This window comes from Triticum dicoccoides, chromosome 7B, assembly GCF_002162155.2.
Source record: "Triticum dicoccoides isolate Atlit2015 ecotype Zavitan chromosome 7B, WEW_v2.0, whole genome shotgun sequence".
Classification (NCBI taxonomy): domain Eukaryota; kingdom Viridiplantae; phylum Streptophyta; class Magnoliopsida; order Poales; family Poaceae; genus Triticum; species Triticum dicoccoides.
Genome location: NC_041393.1, coordinates 412,270,826 through 412,292,199, shown reverse-complemented (window position 1 = coordinate 412,292,199; position 21,374 = coordinate 412,270,826). Strand labels below are relative to the sequence as shown.

At 49.0% G+C, this 21,374-nt stretch overlaps 1 pseudogene; it reads left to right on the top strand.

Moving 5' to 3' along the window:
* Positions 1 to 819: 819 nt before the first annotated feature.
* Positions 820 to 2,338, top strand: LOC119338945 (annotated as a pseudogene).
* The last annotated feature ends 19,036 nt before the right edge of the window (positions 2,339 to 21,374 follow it).

The following is a 21,374-nucleotide window of genomic DNA, read 5'->3' as shown; positions in this document are numbered from 1 at the left end:
GAAAAAAACCAATTGCTTTGAGTGGACCGACCACGTGGACGCCACCTACCTCCAGCTCAAGCGTATGATGTCAACGCCGCCTATCCTGGCGGCTCTAGCTGCTAAAGAGCCCATGCTCCTCTACATCGCTGCCACCAACCGAGTCATCACCACGGTGATTATCGTCGAGCTTCCAGAAGCCAGCAAGGTCCAGTTGGTCTAGAGGCCGGTGTACTACCTGAGCGAGGTCCTGGTGGCCTCCAAACAGAATTACCCCCATTACCAGAAGATGTGCTATGACGTTTAGTTTGCCGCCAAGAAGCTGAAGCAATACTTCCAAGAGCACTCCATCACGGTCGTCTGCACCGCTCCCCTCGCGGAGATCATGGGAAACATAGATGCCTTGGGCTGGGTGGCCAAGTGGGCCTTTGAGTTGGCTCCCCACACCATCTTATACCAGCCCGCACCGCCATCAAGTCCCAAGCACTGGCCGACTTCCTTGTCGACTGGGCCGAGTCCCAATACCTACCACCAGTGCTGGATTCTACGCATTGGTGGATGCACTTTGACGGGTCAAAGATGCGCACCGCCTTGGGAGCCGGTATCGTCCTTGCCTCTCCCAAAGGCGACAAGCTGAAGTACACACTACAGATCCACTTCGCCGCCTCCAACAACATAGCCAAGTATGAGGTGCTCATCTTTGGGCTCCGACTGGCCAAAGAAACTGGCATCCGCCGCATCCTCTGCTACGGCGACTCAGACTTGGTGGTCTAGAAGTCGTCCGGCGACTGGGACGCCAAGGATGCCAACATGGCAAGCTACCGCTTCCTCGTCCAGCGGATGAGCGGGCACTTCGACGGGTGCGAGTTCATCCACGTGCCACAAGCCGACAACGATGCAGCAGATGCTCTTGCCAGCATTGGCTCCACCCGGCAAGCCATACCAGCCAGCGTCTCCCTCGAGCGCCTCCGCAAGTCATCTATCAAGCCGTCGCTGAAGTCTGACTCCATCTTCGTGCCGGCTGCCCCCGGAGCAGTCGGATCTTGCTCGGGGACTTCAACAGTCAGCTCGGGGACTTCACCAGGTAGCCCGGGGGCTGCAGCACCAGCACTCGGCCCAGGAACCCCAGCAGGCGGCCCGAGGGCTGTGGCGGTCGGCCCGGGGACTTCATCAGCGCCATTAGGAGCGGCCGGCCCCAGCTCGCCGCCTACCAACCCGGCCCCCTCATACCGGTCGCTATATTCACAGTGCTGGCGGCCCCATCTTGGGCGCAGCCCATCCGCGACTATCTGGCCAACCGCGTGCTACCAGCCGGCCAAGTGCTAGCCCGACAGATCCAACACAGAGCGGGCACCTACACCATCATCAATCAAGAGGTCACTAGGCGGAGCGTGACCGGCGTCTATCAGCGCTGCGTGGAACCAGAGAAGGGCATGGAGATCCTCAGAGATATTCATCAAGGCGAATGTGGCCACCATGCCGCATCCAGGTCCCTCGTAGCCAAAGCTTTCCGCCATGGTTTCTTCTAGCCGACTACTTTGAACGACGCCAAAGAGTTGGTCAAGAAGTGCAAGGGGTGCCAAAAGTTCAGCACCAAGCAACACCTGCCGGCCTCCGCCCTCAAGACCATCCCAATCACCTGGCCATTCGCCGTGTGGGGTTTGGATATGGTGGGTCCTTTGAAGACAGCATGCAACAGCATGACTCATCTGCTGGTCGCTGTGGATGAATTCACCAAGTGGATAGAAGCCAAGCCAATCAAGAAACTGAATGGTCCGACTGCTGTCACATTCATCGCCGACATCACTGTCCGATATGGCTTTCCCCACAGCATCATCACGGACAACGGCACCAACTTCGCCAAAGGCGTCTTGGCCCATTTCCCGCAAATCAGGGCATCCGACTGGACCTAGCGTCCGTTGTCCACCCGCAGTCAAACGGCCAACTAGAGCGAGCAAACAGCCTCATCTTGTCCGGCATCAAGCACCGCCTGATCGAGCCGCTAGAGCGGTTGGCCGGCTGCTGGATCGATGAGCTGCCGGCCGTCCTCTAGAGCCTTCAGACCATTCCCAACAGATCAACCGGCTTCACCCCCTTCTTCCTTGTGTACGGTGCCGAGGCTATCATCCCTACGGATATCGAGTTTGACTCGCCTCGGGTCACCATGTACACGGAGACAGAAGCAAAAGAGGCGCGAGAAGACGACGTCGACCTGCTGGAAGAGGCCCGACTGCTAGCATGCAGCCGGTCCGCCATCTACCAGCACAGCCTACGCCGCTACCACAACAAGAAGGTCAGGCTGGGTTCTTTCTGCGAAGGCGACCTTGTGCTCTGCCTGATCCAGCGATCAGCCGGATAGCACAAGCTCGCGGCACCTTGGGAAGGCCCCTTCATCATCAGCAAGGCCCTGGGCAACGACTCATACTACCTCATCGATGCCTAGAAGCCCAGGGCGTGCAAGCGATGCACCCCCGGTGAAGAGACGGAGCAGCCATGGAATGCAAATCTGCTCCGCCCATTTTATAGTTGATTCGTGCGTATGTACCATGCCAACTTTTGTATTAAGTAAAAGACCTCAGGTCCCCCGAGGTGCACTCGGGGGCTACCTTTTTATATATGAGTTAAGCTTATGCCATGATTTGAGTTTTTCCTATTCCGGCCCCGTCGGGTTCCGGTTAGCCGGCCCGGGGGCTCGCCGCCTTGGCCTAAGCTTGCACCAGCCGGAGCTGAGTAGTAGTGTGCCGACACCAAAAGCCTTCTCTTCGCTCCAAGTCACAGCTCACAGCGCGGCTGTCCGACTGACGAAGAGCTAAAGGCCGGAAACGCCGTCCACACGAAATACGACTAAGGAAAAACACAAACTTAGGCCTAGCCGGCTCCTTGCCTCCCTCGTCCGACCGGGTCAGATCCAGGCCGGGGTACCAAGCCTTGGCGAACTCCAAGGTCGTCTAGGCACCTGCCCGAGCTGCGGCGCCCTTCCAAGCCTCGAAGCGCCCGACTGCCACCTCTAGCCAGCCGACAGTCCAGCTGGGGGTGCGCGGAACTTGAGCGCTTGGCCAGAGGGCGTCCAGCACCTGAGCCCTGACGCGCTGTAGACGGCGGAGCATCCAGTGGGCCGGCTGCAGGCGCGTCTTGATGGCCGGGAGCTGCTCGCTGAGATTCCGGGGTGTGTTGGGCGCAATGTCCACCCCTGCCGCCCTTCGTGCCACGCGCCGTGCCTCGATGGCCTGGCTCACAGCGACGAAGTAACTCGGGAAGTACTCTGCGCAAAAGGTCAAAAGATTAGAAGACAGAGGCAGGCTCCCGCAGCAGTCGGCGGGCGCGCAAGAAGAAGAAATAAATTACCATCGATCATGTCCTTGATCTCGCCATAGCCATCGGTCAGGAACTTCTCCTTCTCGGCCCAGTTCAAACATTGAGTCTGGAACTCAGCCTTGAGGGAGTCTTTGCTCTCCTTCAGCTGCTTGAGCTCCGCCTTGTGCCACTCTGCCTGGGCCGCCAGCTCCTTGGTCAGGCGCTCACACAACTGAGCCGCCCAGCTGCGCTCCTACTCCTTGGTGCGAAGCTCTGTTTGAGCCGCGCCCAGGCGCTGTTGCAGTTCGGCGGAAGCCTCTGCAAAGATAAGAAAGAAAAGACATCAACATCAATAAAAGATTAGTTGCTAGAAGATTCGACCCGACTGCTCAGCAGTCGGCCCGAATCTCGGGGGCTACACCCAGCGTGTGCGCTGACGCGCCCCCATGAGAAGAAAGACTGAGTGCTTACTCTGGCTCTTGTTCAAGTCGCTGCTTCGCTTGGCCAGCTCCTGGTTCTGGGAGTTGTAGGCGGCCGTGCGGAGGTTGTGGTAGTCTTGCAACAAACAACGGAAGAAAAAGAAACAAGTTAGCACTCGAAACTTACCTTAAAGTTCCGAGCCGCCTGCTCAGCAGCCGGCCTGGAACTCGGGGGCTATACCCAGTGGGTGCGATGGCGCGCCCCCCGCAGAAGATCGCAAGAGTTTGAAAAACAAAAAGCAAGTACGTACCCAGACGGCCGTCCGCGTCGCCAAGAACTCCTGCATGGATCGCTGAAGGGCGGCGCCTTGGGTGCTGAACCGGGCCAAGACATCCTGTACTTCCATGTTCAGGACACTGGTGCCGCCCCCAAACGGCGAGTCCGCTGAGGCGGCGCTGGTGGCCACGACATCGGGCGCCGCCGAGCTGGTGGCCCTGACCTCCATTGGCCTTTGCGCCGAGCTCGCCCTCACCGGGCGCTGGCGCGCGTGAACACGGACCATGGGAATCGGACCCACCTCCAACCCGCCGCCAGATGGCGCCACCGGCGGTGCATCAGGATGGTTGCCCTGCGCGTCGGCAGTCGGTGCGCGCGGTGCCACCTCCGCCTCCAAAACAACAGGGCCACCCTCTCCCCTCTCCAAGGCCAGCTGGTTGATGCCAGCCCCGTCAATCGGCACCTGGACCTTCGACACCGGCAGCTCCGCGCGCTGCAGATCGATGGACCCTGGGGCTCGAACACGGGACGCCTCCGCCTCCTGCGCCTTGACGCCCGCGTCGGCCTGTGCCTTGGCCGCTGCGTCAGCCTCTGCTTGCGCTGCCTTGGCCGCCATCGCCTCCTCTCGTGCTGTGGCGTCCCACTCCTCTCGCGCCTCCCGCGCGTTCCTCTCTGTTTCCTCTTGGAGGGCGATGAGTGGATCCATGTGGTGGGGGCCTGCAGAGCTGTCGGCCGCCCCAACCACCAAGGCATCCGCGGCCCGCGAGATAGATAGTGGAGCCCTGTTTAGGGAAACAAGGAATACTAATGAAAAGATCGCAAGGGAAGCAAACGTGAAGCGATAGCAGGTAAATTAAAGTACTTACACAGACACCAATGGGCATTGCTTCGGGCCCTTCTGGAAAAGGGCCGCCCTCGCGACAGCCTATTGCCGCTTGGTCGCGGCGTCTGAGATCTTGACCTTCTTGGGCCGACTACCGAACAGCCCGGCGTCGGCCCGGCATTTCGGCGCGCCGGCTGCTGCAGTCGGCCCGGCATTTCGGCGCGATGGCTGCGGCGTGGCTTGTTGTCCTCCTCATCGTCATCCGGCCACTCCCCAAGGCCGCCTCCTAAGAAGCCACCTGCTCCCTCGCCGCCACAGTTATGTCTACTAATTCTTCTTGTAGACGTTGTTGGGCCTCCAAGTGCATAGGTTTGTAGGACAGTAGCAAATTTACCTCAAGTGGATGACCTAAGGTTTATCAATCCGTGGGAGGCGTAGGATGAAGATGGTCTCTCTCAAGCAACCCTGCAACCAAATAACAAAGAGTCTCTTGTGTCCCCAACACACCCAATACAATGGTAAATTGTATAGGTGCACTAGTTCGGCGAAGAGATGGTGATACAAGTGCAATCTGGATGATAGATATAGGTTTTTGTAATCTAAAAATATAAAAACAGCAAGGTAGCAAGTGGTAAAAGTGAGCATAAACGGTATTGCAATGCTAGGAAACAAGGCATAGGGTTCATACTTTCACTAGTGCAAGTTCTCTCAACAATAATAGCATAATTGGATCATATAGCTATCCCTCAACATGCAACAAAGAGTCACTCCAAAGACACTAATAGTGGAGAACGAATGAAGAGATTATTGTAGGGTATGAAACCACCTCAAAGTTATTCTTTCTAATCGATCTATTCAAGAGCCCGTAGTAAAATAACATGAAGCTATTCTTTCCGTTCGATCTATCCTAGTGTTCATACTAGAACAACACCTTAAGACACACATCAAACAAAACCCTAATGTCACCTAGATACTCCATTGTCACCTCAAGTATCCATGGGCATGATTATACGATATCCATCACACAATCTCAGATTCATCTATTCAACCAACACAAAGAACTTCAAAGAGTGCCCCAAAGTTTATATGAGAGAGTCAAGACGAAAATGTGTGCCAACCCCTATGCATAGATTCCCAAGGTCACGGAACCCGCAAGTTGATCACCAAAACATACATCAAGTATATCACGTGATATCCCATTGTCACCACATATAAGCATGCAAGACATACATCAAGTGTTCTCAAATCCTTAAAGACTCAATCCGATAAGATAACTTCAAAGGGAAAACTCAATCCATTACAAGAAGGTAGATGGGAGAAACATCATAAGATCCAACTATAGTAGCAAAGCTCGCAATACATGAAGATCGTGCCAAATCAAGAACACGAGAGAGAGAGAGAGAGAGAGAGAGAGAGAGAGATCAAACATATAGCTATTGGTACATACCCTCAGCCTTGAGGGTGAACTACTCCCTCCTCGTCATGGAGAGCGCTGGGATGATGAAGAGGGCCATCGGTGATGGATCCCCCCTCTGGCAGGGTGCCGGAACAGGGTCCCGATTGGTTTTTGGTTGCTACAGAAGCTTGCGGCGGCGGAACTCCCGATCTAGGTTATTTTCTAGAGGTTTCTGTATTTATAGGAATTTTAGACGTAGGTCTCACGTCAGGGGGGCGGGTCTCTGAGCCGTCCACGAGATTGGGCGGCGCGCATAGGGGGGTGGGCGCGCCCCCACCCTCGTGGGCAGCCCGGGACTATTCTGGCCCAACTCTTTTACTCTGGGGCTTCTTTTGGACCAACAAAAATCATCAAAAATTGGCACGTCAATTGGACTCTGTTTGGTATTCCTTTTCTGTATAACTCAAAAACAAGAAAAAAAACAGAAACTAGGACTAGGCTCTAGGTTAATAGGTTAGTCCCAAAAATCATATAAAATAGCATATAAATGCATATAAAACATCCTAGATGGATAATATAATAGCATGGAACAATAAAAAATTATAGATATGTTGGAGATGTATCAAGCATCCCCAAGCTTAATTCCTGCTCGTCCTCGAGTAGATAAATGATAAAAACCTAAATTTTTGATGTGGAATGCTACCTAACATATTTATGCATGTAATTCTCTTTATTGTCGCAAAAATATTCAGATCCATAAGATTCAAAACAAAAGTTTAATATTGACATAAAAACGATAATACTTCAAGCATACTAATAAAGCAATCATGTCTTCTCAAAATAACATGGACAAAGAAAGCTATCCCTACAAAATCATATAGTCTGGCTATGCTCTATCTTCATCACACAAAATATTTAAATCATACACAACCCCGGTTTCAGCCAAGCAATTGTTTCATACTTTAGTATTCTCAAACTTTTTCAACTTTCATGCAATACATGAGCGTGAGCCGTGGACATAGCACTATAGGTGGAACAGAATGGTGGTTGTGGAGAAGACAAAAAGGAGAACATAGTCTCACATCAACTAGGCGTATCAATTGGCTATGGAGATTCCCATCAATAGATATCAATGTGAGTGAGTAGGGATTGCCATGCAACGGATGCACTAGAGCTATAAGTGTATGAAAGCTCAAAAAGAAAAAGAGTGGGTGTGCATCCTACTTGCTTGCTCACGAAGACCTATGGCATTTTGAGGAAGCCCATCATTGGAATATACAAGCCAAGTTCTATAATGAAAAATTCCCACTAGTATATGAAAGTTACAACATAGGAGACTCTCTATCATGAAGATCATGGTGCCACTTTGAAGCGCGAGTGTGGTGAAAGGATAGTAGCATTGCCCCTTCTCTCTTTTTCTCTCATTTTTTTATTTTTTTATTTTTTATTGGGCCTTTTCTCTTCTTATGGTCTCGTTTTTTTATGGCCTCTTTTTTTTATTTTTCGTCCGAAGTCTCAGCCCGACTTTTGGGGGAATCATAGTCTCCATCATCCTTTCCTCACTGGGACAATGCTCTAATAATGAAGATCATCACAATTTTATTTACTTACAACTCAAGAATTACAACTCGATACTTAGAACAAGATATGACTCTATATGAATGCCTCCGGCGGTGTACCAGGGTGTGCAATAAATCAAGAGTGACATGTATGTAAGAATTATGAACGGTGGCTTTGCAACAATACGATGTCAACTACATGATCATGCAAAGCAATATGACAATAATGATGCGTGTCATAATAAACCGAACGGCGGAAAGTTGCATGGCAATATATCTCGGAATGGCTATGGAAATGCCATAATAGGTAGGTATGGTGGCTGTTTTGAGGAAGGTATATGGTGGGTGTATAGTACTGGCGAAACTTGCGCGATACTAGAGAGGCTAGCAATGGTGGAAGTGTGAGAGTGCGTATAATCCATGGACTCAACATTAGTCATAAAGAACTCACATACTTATTGCAAAAATCTATTAGTTATCGAAACAAAGTACTACTGCTCCTAGGGGAAGGGTTGATAGGAGTTAACCATCGCGTGATCCAGACCTCCACACATAAGGAAGGCAATCAATAAATAAATCATGCTCCAACTTCATCAAACAGTTCACAATACGTGCATGCTACGGGAATCACAAACCTTGACACAAGTATTCTTCAAATTCATAATTACTCCACTAGCATGACTCTAATATCACCATCCTCATATCTCAAAACAATCATAAAGAATCAAACTTCTCATAGTATTCAATGCACTTTATATGAAAGTTTTTATTATATCCTTCTTCGATACCCATCATATTAGGACAAATTCATAACCAAAGCAAATTACCATGTTGTTTAAGACTATCAAAATAATATAAGTGAAGCATGAGAGTTCATCAATTTCTTCAAAATAAAACCACCGCCGTGCTCTAAAAGGATATAAGTGAAACACTAGAGCAAATGGCATACTACTCGAAAGATATAAGTGAAGATCAATGAGTAGTCGAATAATTATGCAACTATGTGTAGACTCTCTAACATTTAAGAACTTCAGATCTTGGGATATTATTCAAACAGCAAGCAAAACAAAATAAAACAAAATGACGCTCCAAGCAAAACACATATCATGTGGTGAATAAAAATATCGCTCCAAGTAAAGTTACCGATGAATGAAGACGAAAGAGGGGATGCCTTCCGGGGCATCCCCAAGCTTAGGCTCTTGGTTGTACTTGAATATTACCTTGGGGTTCCTTGGTCATCCCCAAGCTTAGGCTCTTGCCACTCCTTATTCCATAGTCCATCGAATCTTTACCCAAAATTTGAAAACTTCACAACACAAAACTCAACAGAAAACTCGTAAGCTCTGTTAGTATAAGAAAATAAAACCACCACTTAGCTACTGTTGTGAACTCATTCTAAATTCATATTGGTGTAATATATACTGTATTCCAACATCTCTATGGTTCATACCCTCAGATACTACTCATAGATTCATCAAAATAAGCGAACAACACATAGAAAACAGAATCTATCAAAAATGGAACAGTCTGTAGTAATCTGTATCATTCGAATACTTATGTAACTCCAACAGTTCTGAAATAAATTGGCGGACATGAGGCATTTGTCTATTAATCATATGCAAAAAGAATCAACCTAAAAGTACTCTCCAGTAAAAAATGTCAGCTAATCTCGTGAGCGTCGAAGTTTCTGTTTTTTTACAGCAAGATCGCAAAGACTTCACCCAAGTCTTCTCAAAGGTTTTACTTGGCACAAACACTAATTAAAACATAAAAACACATCTAAACAGAGGCTATATGAATTATTTATTACTAAACAGGGGCAAAAGGCAAAGAACAAAAAAAAATTGGGTTGCCTCCCAACAAGCGCTTACGTTTAACGCCCCTAGCTAGGCATGATGATTTCAATGATGCTCACATAAAGGATAAGAATTGAAACGTAAATAGAGCATCGTTAAGAATATCACTAGCACATTTAAGTCTAGCCCACTTCCTATGCATAGGTATTTTGTGAGCAAACAACTTATGGGAACAATAATCAACTAGCATAGGAAGGCAAAACAAGCATAACTTCAAGATTTTCAACACATACAGAGGAAACTTGATATTATTGCAATTCCTACAAGCATATATTCCTCCCTCATAATAATTTTCGGTAGCATCTTGAATGAATTCAACAATATAACCATCACATAAAGCATTATTTTCATGATGCACAAGCATAGAAATTTTACTACTCTCCCCATAAGCAAATTTCTTCTCATTAGGAATAGTGGGAGTATCATAAGAGACTCGAATACTAGGAATTGTTTCCACATTAAAAGAATAATGTTCAGAAAAAGGGTAATCATATCATGACAAATTTTATAAAAATAATCATGACTACTTTTTAAAGCATAAGTATCATCACAATAATCATCATAAGTAGCAACTTTGTTCTCATCATAATCAATTGAAACCTCTTCCAAGATAGTGGAATCATTACTAAATAAAGTCATGACCTCTCCAAATCCACTTTTATAATTATCACAATAAAATTCAACTCCCTGTAAAATAGTCGGATCATTAGTTCCTAAAGTTAACACTCTTCCAAACCCACTTTCATCAATATAATCATCATAGGTAGGAGGCATGCTATCATAATAAATTTGCATATCAAAACTTGGGAGACTAAAATTATCATCTTCATAAAACATAGCATCCCCAAGCTTGGGACAAACATTAATTGCAGCAAATAAATTCTCAAACATGTCATTCTCATCAAACATAGCATCCCCAAGCTTGGGCCTTTGCATATCATAAGCATAATCACTCTCATCATTAATAGTATGGACAACACCAATAGTATAGCAATTATCATCATCACAATGATTAATAGGAGCAACATCATTTGGGAGGGATACCTTTTTACCTTTGCCTCTCTGTCTTCTCTTTTTCTTCTTCGCATCATGTGTGGGTTCAATCCTCTTTTTTGAGCTCCTTATTAATGAGATTGGTTGAATAGAAGGCTCCTCCTCGTTACCTGATTCATCATAAGTAATAATAGGAGAATATTGGGAAGTATCTTCCCTTTCATTATTATTCTCTTCATCTTCTATTTGTTTTCTTATCTTTATGTAATTGTCAATATAAGGATTTTCAATGCAATTCACCGCACAATACATATAAATTTCCTCTAGATCAAAATCAAGAACTTTATCAAGGACAAATTCTGGAAGATCCTTAGTTATACGTTTGATTTCTTCATCCACAGGCAAACTAAGTTCATTATGATGTGCAAGGGAAATCAAGTCATCACAATTTTTGGACACGACTCGATCATGAAACAATTTGCATCGAAGATTTAAATGATCACGTTCATTGCAAAGTTTACAAGGATGGCAAAGAAATTTTAAATTTTAGCACAAAAATCTAGACTTTCTTGCAACCATTTAGTTTCTAAATACTTATGCCTCTTGCAAAATCTATATTCCCTATTTGGTGTGTACTTGCAAACTCTATGCACTCCACAAAAGTTGACATGCATATAAGAGACATTTTCATCATGACTAGTGCAATCATCATTAGTACTATGGATATTCAAAGAGTTCATACTAACAACATTGCAATCATGCTCATCATTCAAAGATTTAGTGCCAAACATTCTAATCCATTCTTCTTCTAGCACTTGAGCACAATTATCGGAATCCTTATTTTCACGAAAGATATTAAAAATATGAAACATATGAGGCATCCTCAATTCCATTTTTTATGTAGTTTTCTTTCATAGACGAAACTAGTGATAAAACAAGAAACAAACTGATTCGATTGCAAGATTTAAAGATATACCTTCAAGCAATAACCTCCCTGGCAACGGCGCCAGAAATTAGCTTGATGTCTACTATGCAACCTAATTCTTGTAGACGTTGTTGGGCCTCCAAGTGCAGAGGTTTGTAGGACAGTAGCAAATTTCTCTCAAGTGGATGACCTAAGGTTTATCAATCCGTGGGAGGCGTAGGATGAAGATGGTCTCTCTCAAGCAACCCTGCAACCAAATAACAAAGAGTCTCTTGTGTCCCCAACACACCCAATACAATGGTAAATTGTATAGGTGCACTAGTTCGGCGAAGAGATGGTGATACAAGTGCAATATGGATGGTAGATATAGGTTTTTGTGATCTGAAAATATAAAAACAGCAAGGTAGAAAGTGGTAAAAGTTAGCGTAAATGGTATTGCAATGCTAGGAAACAAGGCATAGGGTTCATACTTTCCCTAGTGAAGGTTCTCTCAACAATAATAGCATAATTGGATCATATAACTATCCCTCAACATGCAACAAAGAGTCACTCCAAAGTCAATAATAGGGGAGAACAAGCGAAGAGATTATTGTAGGTTATGAAACCACCTCAAAGTTATTCTTTCTGATCGATCCACTCAAGAGTCCGTAGTAAAATAACATGAAGCTATTCTTTCCGTTTGATCTATCCTAGAGTTCGTACTAGAATAACACCTTAAGACACACATCAACCGAAACCCTAATGTCACCTAGATACTCCATTGTCACCTCAAGTATCCGTGGGCATGATTATACGATATGCATCACACAATCTCAGATTCATCTATTCAACCAACACAAAGAACTTCAAAGAGTGCCCCAAAGTATCTATCAGAGAGTCAAGACGAAAACGTGTGCCAACCCCTATGCATAGATTCCCAAGGTCACGGAACCCGCAAGTTGATCACCAAAACATGCATCAAGTACATCATGTGATATCCCATTGTCACCACAGATAAGCACATGCAAGACATACATCACGTGTTCTCAAATCCTTAAAGACTCAATCCGATAAGATAACTTCAAAGGGAAAACTCAATCATTTACAAGAAGGTAGAGGGGGAGAAACACCATAAGATCTAACTATAGTAGCAAAGCTCGCAGTACATCAAGATCGTGCCAAATCAAGAACACGAGAGAGAGAGAGAGAGAGAGAGAGATCAAACACATAGCTACTGGTACATACCCTCAGCCCCGAGGGTGAACTGCTCCCTCCTTGTCATGGAGAGCACCAGGATGATGAAGATGGCCACTGGTGATGGATCCCCCCTCCGGCAGGGTGCCGGAACAGGGCCCCGATTGGTTTTTGGTGGCTACAGAGGCTTGCGGCGGCGGAACTCCCGATCTAGGCTATTTTCTGGAGGTTTTTGTATTTATAGGAATTTTTGATGTAGGTCTCATGTTAGGGGGGTCTCCGAGCCATCCACGAGATAGGGGCATGGCCAGAGGGGGTAGGCGCGGCCCCACCTTCGTAGGCAACCAGAGACTCTTTTGGCCCAACTCTTACTCTGGAGCTTCTTTTGGTGTGTAAAAAATCATCAAAAATTGGCACGTCAATTGGACTCTGTTTGGTATTCCTTTTCTGTAAAACTCAAAAACAAGGAAAAAAACAGAAACTGGCACTGGGCTCTAGGTTAATAGGTTAGTCCCAAAAATCATATAAAATAGCATATACATGCATATAAAACATCCTAGATGGATAACATAATAGCATGGAACAATCAAAAATTATAGACACGTTGGAGACATATCACACCACCTGTGGCATCGTCCTCCTCCATGGCGGCCGCCCCCAAGTCAGGGTCGTCTGCCTCGCTCACAGCCCGGTCCGCCAAGAACTATTCACCTGGGGCCAGTGCATCGGTGGCCGATTGGCCCAGGAGACACTTCACCATGGCCGAGTGCTCAGGCGGCAAGAAGAACCCGGACCAGCAAAGAGATAGAGAATTAGAAGACTTACCGAAGGCGGCGGATTAGCCCAGCTGTACGGCAGCTTGCTGAGTCGCCACTCCATCTCTGAGAGCTTGCAGTCGGAGAAAGAGTTCACCATCCGGACCACCTCCTCGTCCGGCATCACCTTGGTGGACATCCGGGATGGATCCCGGAGCCCACTCATGTTGCTGATTATGTGGGGTCGGTCTTGAAGAGGCAGCCCCCGGCACTCCACAAAGGCGGCCAGCAGCTCTGAGGCCTTGAGGCCCTCCGACTCCATCATCTCCTGGAGCCAGGCGACTGCGGCGACGAAGGCGGCCGTTAGGGTCTTCGGTCAGTAACTCTAGTTGGTGCGGGGCCGGGAAGTAGGTTGATGTAGTTCCGTGACTGGTGGATGTTCTCAATGTAGAAGAAAGATTTATGCCACAGCTTGGCCGACTGCGGCAGGGCGAGAGCCGGGAAGCAGGTCCCGGCTTCGAAGCACCACACCGCGATGCAAGCTCCGCACTGGGCCGCCTTATTCTTGGCGGCGGTGCCGAGCTTAAGGTAGAAGAGCTCTCCCCACAGCTCGAGTGTGGGAAGTGTGCCGAGATATTCCTCATAGAGGGCGACAAAGGCGGAGAGTAGCACCACCGTGTTCGACGTGATGTGGTGGGGCTGCACTTCGTAGAAGTCAAGGAATGAGCGGAGGAATCCGCTCGCTGGCAGACCGAACCCGCGGAGGAAGTGCGGCCGAAAGACGACACGCTCGTCGCCCTCCGGTGCCGGCGAGATATCCCTTTCAGGAGGAACACACACCTTGACGCTCGAAGCGTGAGGGAGCCGCCGCGTCTGGCGGAGGAACTCCAAGTGGTCGTCATGGATGTTGGAGCCATCCCAGTCGCCTGCACGGCCACTATGCGCCATGGGCTCCGTGCTCAGCGGCGGTGTGAGGCGGCTGCGGCGTGAAGAGTCTTGTGATGGTGGGCTGTGGTGGCGCTCCGACGAGAAGAGGAGGCGTAGCGGCAGCAAGAGGAGAGGGAGAGAGGCAAGACGAAGGGCAAGGAGGGCGTGCGTGCGTTCTGCCGCCCCTCCTCCCTGTACTTATAGGGCCCCGGTGGCGGAGCTGAGGGGGCGGGACGTGGGGGTGGGGGGCACAAGATTAACTGCGCCCTCTCCCCCCATGACCCCGCATTTACCGCACCATAATGGCGTGTATTGATCACACCTAGGAAGCGCAACCGCCCGCCTCAGCCACAGCGGATCCGCGTGCGAGCCAAGGCCCTGTGGTGGCGGGCCAGGGCCTGCGACGACGTCCTGTCGCGCGCATGGGCTGGCAGGCAGGTCTGGCTGGCTGGCGCTGCGCGGCGGGTAGGCAACGGGGGGTGATCCTGTCGCCCAGCTGGCGTGCCACCTGGCCCCCACCACGACGATTCGAATTCCACCAAGTGGTCGCGGCTATGTCCGGCTCCTGGCGCCCGACTCCTCCCAGCCGGACGAAGCAGAAGGCGGAAGGCCATTTGAGAGGGAAACTGTTGAGGCTCTCCGGCTGCCCAAAGACGTAGAACCTCACGAGCTTCGGGGACTACTGACGGGGGGATAGACCCTGGGTAGCTCATCCGCACCTCAGCAGTTTTCAAGATATCGGGGCTGGCCAAGCCCCTCAGCCCGACTGGTCGCAAGGCAGGCCCATGCGGAAGGCTGGTGCCAACGGTCCACCTCCTAGAAGGCGGCATATCCCAGAAGGCGGTGAGGGCATGGGCCGACTCCTATCAGGCAGCCCCTCACCTCCTCAAAGTTTACACCCACCTGCTACGACAAGACAGGGCGCAACCTGCCACACCCGAATCCAGGAAGGAACGTGGCCATACTGTGGGCGTACCAGGCGGACACCCCTCGCCTTCCACGACACTGTAGCCACGCGGGCCATGATGTCGCCTATGTCAGTCCGGGCCATGCCCCCATGACTGGAGGTCAGTGTGGCCCGCGGACGACGTGCCCCACCTATTCGTGTATCACCAGAAGGTGGCAAGGCCAGAGCAGGCGGCCACAAGGGGAGGCCGACTCCTAGAAGGCGGACGTCCCTCCCCTTGGAGTTTGTGCACCATTAACAAGAAGTGACGGGGTGTGGCTATAGTGATCACCCACCAGATAGCGGTACTGTAGCCATACGCCCCCCGACCAAGCTACCGTCATCAGAGGAGAGGCTCCAGTGTGGCCTAGTCCTCCTGGCACACAGGCGGCGGGCCTACCTGTCGGCCGAGTTCACATCAGCCAGCGGGCCCCAGCTGTCGGCGGAGAAGCCGGAGCCTAGAGACACTGACGGCCGGGTCCTACAACCAGCCGGATTACCATTGTACCCCTGGGGGTAGGCCTATATAAATCCCCAAGGCTCACCCATGCAAAGGGTTGACCCTTATAGCCAACACACACTCACATAGCTATGGAGAAGTAGAGATAGCTTGCCTTCTTCCTCCTCTATTCCAAATAGCTCAAGAAGCACCCTTGTAGCCCCGCTATTTGATCATAGTGATGTGGAGACCCCGCAGAGTAGGATTAGGGGTGCTATCTCCACGGAGAGCCCCGAACCTGGGTAAGACCCAACGTCGTTTGAGGTCTTGCCTACTCCCGCTTCTAGAGCCCGGCAACGCACTCCTATCCCCACACATGATAAGCCATCCCTTGGCATATGTCGAGGAAATACCACGATACCGACCGCACCCCTTTCTTCATGGTGTATGGAGCCGATGCCGTACTGCCGGGTGGAGCTCTATTCAGAAGCTGAAGCTGAATAGGTGCGGCAAGATGTTGTAGACCTCCTTGAGGAAGAGCGAGATATGGCCCTAAAACGGTCGACTGCTTATCAGCAAGACCTATGATGTTTCCATGCCAGACACATAAAGGGTCGGGCATTCGAAGAAGGAGACCTTGTGCTCTGAGTGGATCAAAAGTGACCGCATAAGCTCGCCCTCGCATGGGAAGGCCCTTTCATTGTCACCAAGGTGCTATACAATGGGGCCTACCACCTCTATAACCTCGCAAAGAAGATCGACGAGCCGTGTGCCTGGAATGCTGATCTTCTCCGTCGATTCTATACTTGATGATGAATTATCAAGATGTAATAAGAGTACTTTAAGAAATATTTGCTTATCAAAGACATGACTCCTGTAGTCCTTCGATGATTTCACTCGCACGGGAGCGTGTTCCAAACCCTCAGTGGGAAGCTTCGCTGCGAACTAGTCTTCTCCTAAGTTAAAAACCTACTCTGAGTGACGAGCTTCCCTCTCACTCGGGGGCATAGCCGCGACAGTCTTCGCCTAAGTTAAATCTACTCTGAGTGATGAGCACCCCTCTCACTCGGGTGCTTAGCTGCGAACCAGTCTTCTCCTAAGTTAAAAATCTACTCCGAGTGACGAGCATCCCTCCCACTCGGGGCTTAGTTGTGAACCAGTCTTCACCTAAGTTAAAACCCACTCCGAGTGAACCGCATCCCTCTCACTCCGGGGCTTAGCTGCAAACCAGTCTTCACCTAAGTTAAAACCCACTCTGAGTGATGAGCATCCCTCTCAGTCGGGGGCTTAACCAGTCTTCGCCTAAGTTAGAACCCACTCCAAATGACGAGCATCCCTCTCACTCGGGGGCTTTGCTTCGAGCCAGTCTTCACCTAAGTTAAAAAGAACTCCGAGTGACGAGCATCCCTCGCACTCGGGGGCTTAGCTGCGAACCAGTCTTCGCCTAAGTTAAAAACCTACTCCAAGTCATGAGAATCCCCCTCACTCAGGGGCTTAGTTGCAGACGAGTCTTCCCCTAAGTTAAAACCTACTCCGAGTGACGAGCATCCCTCTCACTCGGGGGCTTAGCAGTGAACCAGTCTTCGCCTAAGTTAAAACCCACTCTGAGTGATGAGCATCCCTCTCACTCGGGGCTTAGCTGCAAGCCAGTCTTCTCCTAAGTTAAAAATCTACTCCGAGTGAAGAGCATCCCTCTCACTCGGGGGCTTAGCTGCGAACCAGTCTTGGCCTAAGTTAAAAAAACACTGCGAGTGACGAGCATCCCTCGCACTCGGGGACTTAGCTGCAAGCCCACCTTCACCTAAGTCATGAAATATACTTAACCATGCAAGGAACTAGAAAGCAACATTCGGATAAATCCAGAATCCCAAGAGGAGATAAAAGTACTCGGGCTAAAAGCCCGAAGGAGTTTAACAGATACAAAATCACTCGGCATACCTAGGCAAATAAGTTATAACTAAAAGATACTCGGGTCGTAAGTTTTCCCTCACGCTCTGGTGGGACTCGCTGGCTCGACGAAAGTGTCCAAGTCTATACCATCTGCAATCCGAGTGGCTGCCTCGATGAAAGTCTCCATGAAGTCTTCAAACTTGAGCTTCTTCGTGTTCGCAACCTGGAGAGTCTTCAGCTTTTCTTCCTTGGCATCTTTGCAATGGATGCGGACGAGTGAAAGTGCCACATTAGCCCCAGAGCAAGCGACAGACTTCTTCCAAGCTTGCACCCGGCCAAGGATCTCATTGAGTCGGGTCATCATTGATTCAAGATCACTCTGGAGTGTATATTCCGGTCACAACTCTTTATCTATCTTTGCTAGGGCAGCCCTCAAATGGGTGATGTATCCTAGGACGTTGTCGAGTGAAGCTTCAAGTCGCAGCATGTTCAAAGCCACCACCTCCTTGACAAGTGACTTGGTGGGATCTAGATCCGTATCAATTCGTTCAGTCTCCAGCTTGAAATTCTGGCAGAATTCTACACAAGGAGGAAGGAAAGGGTTAGTTATGGCATCACTCTCGGGATTCATATAGAAATTCACTCGAGCAAAGAGAGGTACCTTTAAGCATGGCATTACATCTTTTTCACAAAGCCTCCCAAATACTTCTCCAGCGCATCCCTGTTCCGGGTGAGCTGGTCAACCTTGTCATTCAGGGTTGTCTTCTCCAATTCAAAGGCACTCGCCTGATCTTCAACTTTCTTGGCCCACTCGGCTTGCTCTTTATTAAGCTTGGTGGCCTCCTTCCTTGCCTCTTTAACGGCAGCCTTCAGAGATGCGTTCTCCTCCTCCAACTTGCCAACTAAAGCTAGCTTTGCCTCGGCCTTCTCCCTAGCCGCCTTCTGCACCCCCACGTTTGCTTTATCCTTATCTTCCAGAGCCTGCTTCATGGTGTCTAAAGAAACAACATTCCTGAGTCACGCTTGAAGCCGATGGTTCTCACTATGCACATCTATTCGAGTGAAATTACTCTACTCAAAGGACGGAAAGAAAGGACAATGGTGCACACGATCGACAAGAGTTACCTCCCATGGTATTCACCTCCGTCTGAGCATGAGCCAAGTTCCTTTTCTCCAGTTCTAGATCCAGTCGGAGCTGGACCGTCTCCTTCTCTAGGGAAGAATACTGGGTCACGAGCTCACAGGTTTTCTGAGATCAACAAAGAAACAATTCAGTCGACGACGAGAAAAGATTCTCAAATATTTCTCTACTTCTGAGTGGAGAGGGGAAAATCCAGTTGATACCAAATGATTCTTTTAGACCCCCGATGAATCAAACATTTGATGGCGATCTAGGGGACTACACCCAGTGGGTGCACTCAGCATGCTCCCACTGGATCAATTTCCACTAGACTTGGCTTGACTGGTCTGAGTGAAGAACCACAAGCAAACATGTTCTAAGACCCCCTCTGATTCAAACGTTCGACAATGGTCTCGGTGACTACACCCAGTGGATGCACTTAGCGTGACCCCACTGGACCAATTTCCACTCGACTCAACCTGACTGGTTCGAGTGAAGAACTACAAGCGAACGTGCTCTAAGACCCCTACCGATTCAAACATTCAACAGCGGCCTCGGGGACTACACCTAGTGGGTGAACTCAACGTGCCCCACTGGATCAATTTCCACTCAACTCGGCCTGACCAGTCCGAGTGAAGAACCACAAGCAAACGTGTTCTAAGATCCCCGCAGATTCAAACATTCGACGACGGTCTCGGGGACTACACGTAGTGGGTGCACTCAGGGTGCCCCCACTAGATCTCCACTCGACTCGGCCTGACCGGTCCGAGTGAAGAACTACAAGCGAACATGCTCTAATACCCCCGCCGATTCAAACATTCGACGGCGGCCTCGAGGAATACACCTAGTGGGTGCACTCAACGTGCCCCCACTGGATAAATTTTCACTCGAGACGGCCCGCCAGTCCGAGTGAAGGCCTACGAGCAAATGCGTACTGGCATCATAAGTCAAAAACACCTAGTGGGTGTACAGAGTTAAGATGGATAGGAAAATAACCCAATCAGAAATCAACTTACAAACGCACTTACTTAGACATTCGCCTGAAGAGCTATACTGGCATCATAAGGCAACTTGCTAGCCTCTTACGCCTCCTTCAGACGTCCCATCATCAGAGTGGCTTGAATCGTGGCCTCTTTGCTAGCCCCAGTTTGGTCTTCCGGAACATGATGCAAAGTGAATATGTGGGATGGAGGAGTCGATGACGTAGCTGGAGGAATCAGCCTTGAGACAAATTGGTCGGCCCCAAAGCTGGAGGAACCAGCACTTGAGGTTGACGAAACGGCCTCGAAGCCAGAGGAGTCGGTACTAAAGTTAAAGCAGTCGACAGAGGGGCAACAGAGTCATCGCCAGCTCAAGACAAACCACCTTGTTCCTGATACGTCTTCAACGTATCTATAATTTTTGATTGTTCCATGCTATTATATTACCCCTTTTGGATGTTTATCGGCTTTATTTTACACATTTATATCAATTTTCGGACTAACCTACTAACCGGAGGCCCAGCCAATATTGCTGTTTTATTGCCTATTTCAGTATTTTGAAGAAAAGGAATATCAAACGGAGTCCAAACGGAATGAAAATTCGGCAAAGTTATTTTTGGAACATAACCAATCCCAGGAACTTGGAGTGCAAGCCAGGTGATCATTGAGGAGGCCACGAGATAGGGGGCGTGCCCACCCCCTGGGCACGCCCTAACCTCTTGTGGGCCCCTCGAGGCTCCCCCGTCCGACTTCTTTCACCTATATAAGCCTACGTACCCTAAAAACATCGAACACCAAGATAGATCGGGAGTTCCGCCGCCGCAAGCCTCTGTAGCCACCAAAAACCTCTCGGGAGCCTGTTCCGGCGCCCTGACGGAGGGAGAACCCATCACCGGTGGCCATCTTCATCATCCCGGCGCTCTCCATGACGAGGAGGGAGTAGTTCACCCTTGGGGCTGAGGGTATGTACCAGTAGCTATGTGTTTGATCTCTCTCTCGTGTGTTCTCTCTATGGCACGATCTTGATGTATCGCGAGCTTTGCTATTATAGTTAGATCTTATGATGTTTCTCCCCCTCTACTCTCTTGTGATGAATTGAGTTTTCCTTTTGAAGTTATCTTGTCAGATTGAGTCTTTAAGGATTTGAGAACACTTGATGTATGTCTTGCCGTGTTTATCTGTGGTGACAATGGGATATCACGTGCCACTTGATGTATGTTTTGGTGACCAACTTGCGGGTTCCGCCCATGAACCTATGCATAGGGGTTGGCACACGTTTTCGTCTTGACTCTCCGGTAGAAACTTTGGGGCACTCTTTGAAGTACTTTTGTGTTGGTTGGATGAATCTGAGATTGTGTGATGCATATCGTATAATCATGCCCACGGATACTTGAGGTGACAATGGAGTATCTAGGTGACATTAGGGTTTTGGTTGATTTGTGTCTTAAGGTGTTATTCTAGTACGAACTCTTGAATAGATCGATCCGAAGGAATAAATTTGAGGTGGTTTCTTACCCTACCATAATCTCTTCGTTTGTTCTCCGCTATTAGTGGCTTTGGAGTGACCCTTTGTTGCATGTTGAGGGATTGTCATATGATCTATCTATGTTATTATTGTTGAGA